A 6,503-nucleotide genomic window follows, 5' to 3' on the forward strand; every position below is an offset into this window, starting at 1 on the left:
ATCTCAATTTTACAAAATATATTAAAAAAAAATGTCGAGTTTGATGAATATTTATGAAACAATAATATAAAATAAAAAATTAAGTTAATAAACGATCATTTTCACGTTATTAAGAAAAACTTATTAGAATTGAAAGTTACTACTTATGCTAACAAGACAGACCGACATTTTTTGTTGCTTAATCATAGGAACTCCAAAGTTAAGCGTGTTTGAAAGAACTCGTGTTGATCTGTGTGGATAGTTTTTGCTCTTACAAATAAGAAACAATGAGTAAGTAATGTGATCATATTGTACCGAAACTAAATAGTCAAAAGGCACGTGGATTTTAAATAAGTTTAATTTCCCCCAAAAAAGCAAAAAGCTCGTTGAGAAACCCGAGAACTCAATAGTCAATACGAACATGAAGACAAAATAAGGCATCTCCCAATTTTTATACTAATAAAAATAAAGAATCTATCACGATTTAAAGTTACACAAAGAATTTGGTTTCGTTATTTGGCCGATTAATCAGCTAAGTATGTATTCATTTCCGTCATTTGTTTTAAAATTAACAAACAAATATCATAAAGCAACACGTGCTTTTGGGCTTGTGTGAGAACGTAATGACACTTTACTATATGCATATCACAACTTATTTATACAAAAACGTTTTACGTGTGATAATCTTAAATAATAATTAATTTGTCATATTTGTTTGTGATAATATATAAAAACATTTTTACCTTAGTTTAATAGCGTACGTGGGTCATGGGTTTCATTGGGCTTCTCAGTTACGGTTGACGGTATCGTCGCATCAAAGACCACGGAACCTGCCTAGTGTAGTTGCATTTCTATTTTGTAGATCTTAGGTTAGTCTGGGGCATCGTTTTAATCTTTTATTTTATTTTTGCATTGGATATTTCTCATTGAAGTCTACGACATCGTTTTATGAAATTATTTTAAATGAATATTTATGCATAAAAAAAATAATGTCATGCACATAGTAGCGGCTCGGGTTCCTTTAGAAATTAGGGTTCTTATACTACTTATGAAATTATTTTAAATGAATATTTATGCATAAAAAAAATAATGTCATGCACATAGTAGCGGCTCGGGTTCCTTTAGAAATTAGGGTTCTTATACTACTGTTTTGCAACTACTTGGGTCTTGGGATTGGGGATTTGACTCAACCCGATTTTAAGTAGGTTGCTATATTTTTCTTTTTCGACGGTGTTCGTGTGGCTATCGTAGTGGAAATTGCCCCAAAATTGGGGAAGTTTGACCCCGAGACCAACCAAATTGTTGGAAATGAAAGTTTATGATTAAAGCTGATACAGTCTATCGAGTTTTCGGGTCAAAACTGATATTAACTCGATAATGAATTATATTATTTAATTATGAAAAAAAATGGACGAATGAAAAGACAAGTGAACAAATGAAAACATAAAGCAATCAAACCAACTAATAATATCTAATTTTGGAATTAATTTTATTAAAAAAAAAAAAAACACATGAGGGTTTAGTGTAGGTACGGCCGCAGCGGATCCCTTCCCCTTTAAGACAGCCCAACCCACGTTGGGTGGTTAGGTTTTGACACTTTCCTATATTTTTTTTCCAAAAATTAAAATAAATAAAACAATTAATTAATTACGTGCCGTCAAGTTGAAGCCACGTCAGTAGAGAGAGAAAGAGAAACAAACGCCACGTCATCACTTTCCTTGTCAGATCTGACAACAAACAAAATCATAGTGTTTTTGTCTAAGTGGCCATGGATTACATCATTTTGGGAATCTAAGCATTTAATTTTGTTTGTTACTTCTAATAAATATATTCCACGTGGCACCTCTTTCATTTTGCCACGTGGACACTGCCACGTTTGCTTTTATTTTAGTCTATCTAATTTCTTTTTAGATTGACAAAAGCTTGTGGGTGTGATGAAAATTGAGGTCCAAATCGACCTTTTTGTTTGAAAATGCAAATTAATTTGTTTTTAATTTATTCCGAATAGATTACTTTTAAAAAATTCGATCGTAGATCATAAGTCAATTTCTTAATGTTTCGATCTATCTACAATTATTTGACGTTTCAATATTTTTGATATGCTATCGTTAACTTTGAATCTATACCATTTATATATATATATATATTATAAAGTTTTAAAGATATAAATATTATAGTTTTATTTTAAATAATCTTTTATTGTTACAATAATAAACACGATTATATGGTAGAAAAAGTTTATTCTTCGTCAAAAAGTTTATTCCTTGCTCCACTTATACGTATCAACTTATAAATTTGAGTGCTTATTGACTCCCGTGAATATAATTATGAGATTTCACGTTAGTCTGAGAACGAAACATTTCTTATAAGGGTGTGAAAACCTCTCTCTAGTGAACGTGTTTTAAACTTTGAGAGAAGGACAATATTTGCTAGCGGTAGGGTTAAGTTGTTACAAATGGTATCAGAGTTAGACACTGGGTGGTGTGCCAATGAGAACGTTGGACCCAAGGGAGATGGATTGTTAGATCTCACATCAGATGGAGAGGGGTGAAAACATCTTCCTAGTGGATGTGTTTTAGAACTTTGAGGAAAACCCAGAAGGGAAGCTGAAAGAGAATATTATCTGCTAGCAGTAGACTTGAGTTGTTATAAATGGTATCTGAGTCGGACACTGGGCGGTGTGTTAATGAGGACGCTGGCCCCAAGGGGGGTTGGATGGTTAGATCTCACATCAGTTGGAGAGGGGTGAAAACGTCTTCCTAGTGTATGCGTTTTAAAACTTTGAGGAAAAACCCAGAAGGGAAGCCGAAAGAGGATATTATCCGCTAGCGGTGGGCTGAAGTTGTTACAATAACTCAGCATTAATTGACATGTACTCGTTCTTTTAAAGTTGACAGTTCATATATGATACTCATTTCTCGTACTAACCAGAAAAAAACTTGAGAGCTTATTAGAAGGAGTCAACTCGAGTTGAGTGCTTATTAACTTAAGTGAACATAACTGCGAGATCTCACTGAAGGGTGTGAAAACCTATCCCTAGTAAGCGCGTTTAAAATCTCCAGGGAAAATCCAAAGAGAACAATATTTGCTAATGGTGAGTTCGGGCTGTTACAAATGGTATTAAAGTCAGAAGCTGGCCTCAAGAGAGTTGGATCGTGAGATCCCACATGAAACAAGTGAAAACCTCTCCCTAGTGGAAGTGTCTTAAAATCACGAGGGAAAGCCCAAAAACGACAGTATCTACTAGCAGTGAGTTTAGGCTGTTAGAGATGTTTTAAAAGATGATTTTGTTCGGTAGACCTAATTAAATATTTAGGTATTTGAGATTGAATATCGATAACAATTGACAGTTAGCCAAAACGATACTCTATTGAAACAAAATATATAAAAACGACATATCGAGATTCCATTTCATCTTAGTATTATTTTATACCACCAATAATGACGAGGCATCTTTGTTACAAAAAAAAAAATGAGTCATATGCTTATTTCATTTCATATCGGTACAAAACAAAGCATCTTTGCACAAATGGGAAGCCTCTCGATTTCCCATTGTCCTTCATATCTATCTCATATCAAATATTCTCGTGATCAAATTTTCATCCCGAAAATAACTCAAGCCCACCAATAACAGATATTGTCTTCTTTAGACTTTTACTCTCGGGTTTCCTCTTAAGGATTTTAAAACGCGTCTGCTAGGAAGAGATTTCCATAACGTTATAAAGAATGTTTCGTTCTCCTCTTCAATAGATGTGGGATCTCACAATTCACCCCCTTTGGAATGTCCTCGGGCACTCGTTCCCCTTACAAATCGATGTCGCTCCCATAATTTCTTGCATATATAAATATAAGACGTTTTCTTCAACATTTTTTTATTTCTATTATTATTAGTGGCTATTATATGACTTTACGTAACATCGTTTAGCTGAGACAAATATTAAATAAAGTGGACGTTGATGAAAATATAATGACAAAAATTTGAATGATTATTTAATAAAAAAAATTAAATTAATTTAAACATGACAATATTTTTTTTTCTTAATTTTTAAATATTTGATCTTTTATTTATAAAATTTAGAAAATTAAATTCTTTGGTTTTTTTTATTATTATTTGTGTTTATTTATTGAGTAGTGAAATTACGCAAATAGCCTTCATTAATTCTGTCCATTCAATTGTTCCCACTAACTTGAAAGGACACAATCTGGGACTATTTTCCAAAGGATTTAACCATGAATTATTAATTCCATTTTTTTTTTGGAATTTAGCTTTTATTATAAAAAAAATTACTTTTAAAAATTTCAATTAAAATCATTTAATTTTTTATAATAATGTTATCATTTTTTTTTGTCTAAAAAATGCTTTAAATTAAAAAATAAATAAAAAATATTTTTATTAAATAGAAACCATTTATACTTTCTTTAAAAAACAAATCTTAAATTTTTAAAAATTTTCATTAATACCTTTAAATTTTTTCAAAAGTTCAAAAATATCCTTATCATTAGTACCATGCTTAAAAAATATTCATGACCGGTCAAAGATAACATTAATAAGTCTGGAGATAATCTATGAAGTATCCATAGACCGTTTTTGTCAATAACTTAATGATAAGAATTTTTTGAAACTTGTTTTACATAGGTAAAAGTTATTAATGCTATTTTAAAATTTTGATTGGTATTTTTTTACCCATAGTATACCGATAAGGGTATTTTTTGAAATTTTTTAAAAAAATAAAGGGTATTAATGTAATTTTCTAAAATTAAAGGGTATTTTTAATTTTTTTTTAAAAGTTAAAAAGGTATCAATAAAATTTTCTAAAATTTAAAAGTATTTTTACAATAAAAAAATTTAAGGATATTATTGAGATTTTGAAAATTTAAAAATATATTTAAAACAAATCATGTTTTAATAAAATAGAAATTATTTTGACGGCAAATTTAAATAAAACTTCAAAGAGGTTGGTAAGTGAAAATAAATAAATAAATAAATAAATAAATAAATAAATAAATAAATAAGAGGATATATTCTAAAAATTTCAACATGGAAAATTAAAGGCTTATGTGACTATGAAAGAGTGAAAATGATGTATGATAAGAAAATAAACTCGAATAAAATAGTGAAAAAGAAAATTCAATATTCGGACATTTTAGTTTGAAATAAAATTGAACGCTACGTGTAGAGCTATCTATTTTAATTATCCCGAATGAGTAGGGAATTTACCGTCTAGACGGAGAATCGTAGTATAATAAATCATGCAAGACAACCCTATTCTTTCATCACATTTTATACTCGGTAATATGCGTACATAAACTTCTATATTATCATTTCTTTATAACATATCTTTCTTATGATATCTCATAACGTAACATAGTTTAGTTGTAACATAACATGACATTTCATTTATACCATGAGAATGTTTGGTATATGAATACCGAAACATAATATAACATATCAAAACATATCACATATGATATGTGCAGGGCCACAGGGCACGTGTCATCATACATAAATCAATTCTTCCAACCAAGTCGATAGTAGAGTCACTTGCTTGATTGGTCTACGTTAGGGTTACTACGACCATTTGATGCTAGCTTAATGCTGCTCTCTATTGGCTTACCTAATTTTGCATAAAATAATTTAAACTAGCTACGAGGTAATCATACTAACTTTTAAGCGTTTCCAATGTGTTGAAACTATTAGGAAAGAGTCTGAGCGTATTAGACCCAAGCCAAATCAGCCAAAAAGTTGGCCTAGAGTCGGTAGAAAATGTATTCTTCGACTAACTTCAAACCGATCAAGTATGATGAGAGGAAGTAATTGTTCTAACTTAGGAAACCGAAAGAACCTCCCTTTTATACTCGAGTCACGTTTAGTCTCTCTAATTAATGGATTACACAATTTTTATTAACGTGTTCATACACATATACATGACACAACAACGTTGCATCTCATTGTCATCTCAGTTCCCAACAACACAACTCATGCATCGTGATGTCATCCCAAATCTCGGGACAGATCGATCATCTTGGCTTGCTCGGACACATCCGTTGGGAACTAACCCATGTGTCGATTATCTCATTGGGACATCCTAAACGTCCATCCATCCGAGTTTTCCCAAGCATTAGACTCTCCCATGTCCATGCTAAACCATTTACACATATGTTTCGGATAGTGGGTCATAATTCAACCTCCGATACATGAGCTGGAGCGCAATGTCGGCACACCTATGCTGTCCTTTAGCGTCCTTGTGTGTATTTATTGAAAAATAAACTAATAAACTCTAATGGGATAGAATCATGGTATGGTTCATGAATCAATTTCCAAGTAGCTCTTATTGGACTATCTTTGAACCACAATCATTAAAAAAAGACAATTTCCCACTAGGGTGAGGGCCATGATGATCTTGATCACAAAAGTGTGGAACATGATGATCTGATAGTGACCGTACGATCTTCCATCATTGGCTCTTCTTCACATCCAATAAAGCAATGCTCAAACAAGAAGAAGATTCACAAAACTCGTATCC

Source organism: Cucurbita moschata, unplaced genomic scaffold (genome assembly GCF_002738365.1).
Source record: "Cucurbita moschata cultivar Rifu unplaced genomic scaffold, Cmos_1.0 Cmo_Scf00049, whole genome shotgun sequence".
NCBI classification, from domain to species: domain Eukaryota; kingdom Viridiplantae; phylum Streptophyta; class Magnoliopsida; order Cucurbitales; family Cucurbitaceae; genus Cucurbita; species Cucurbita moschata.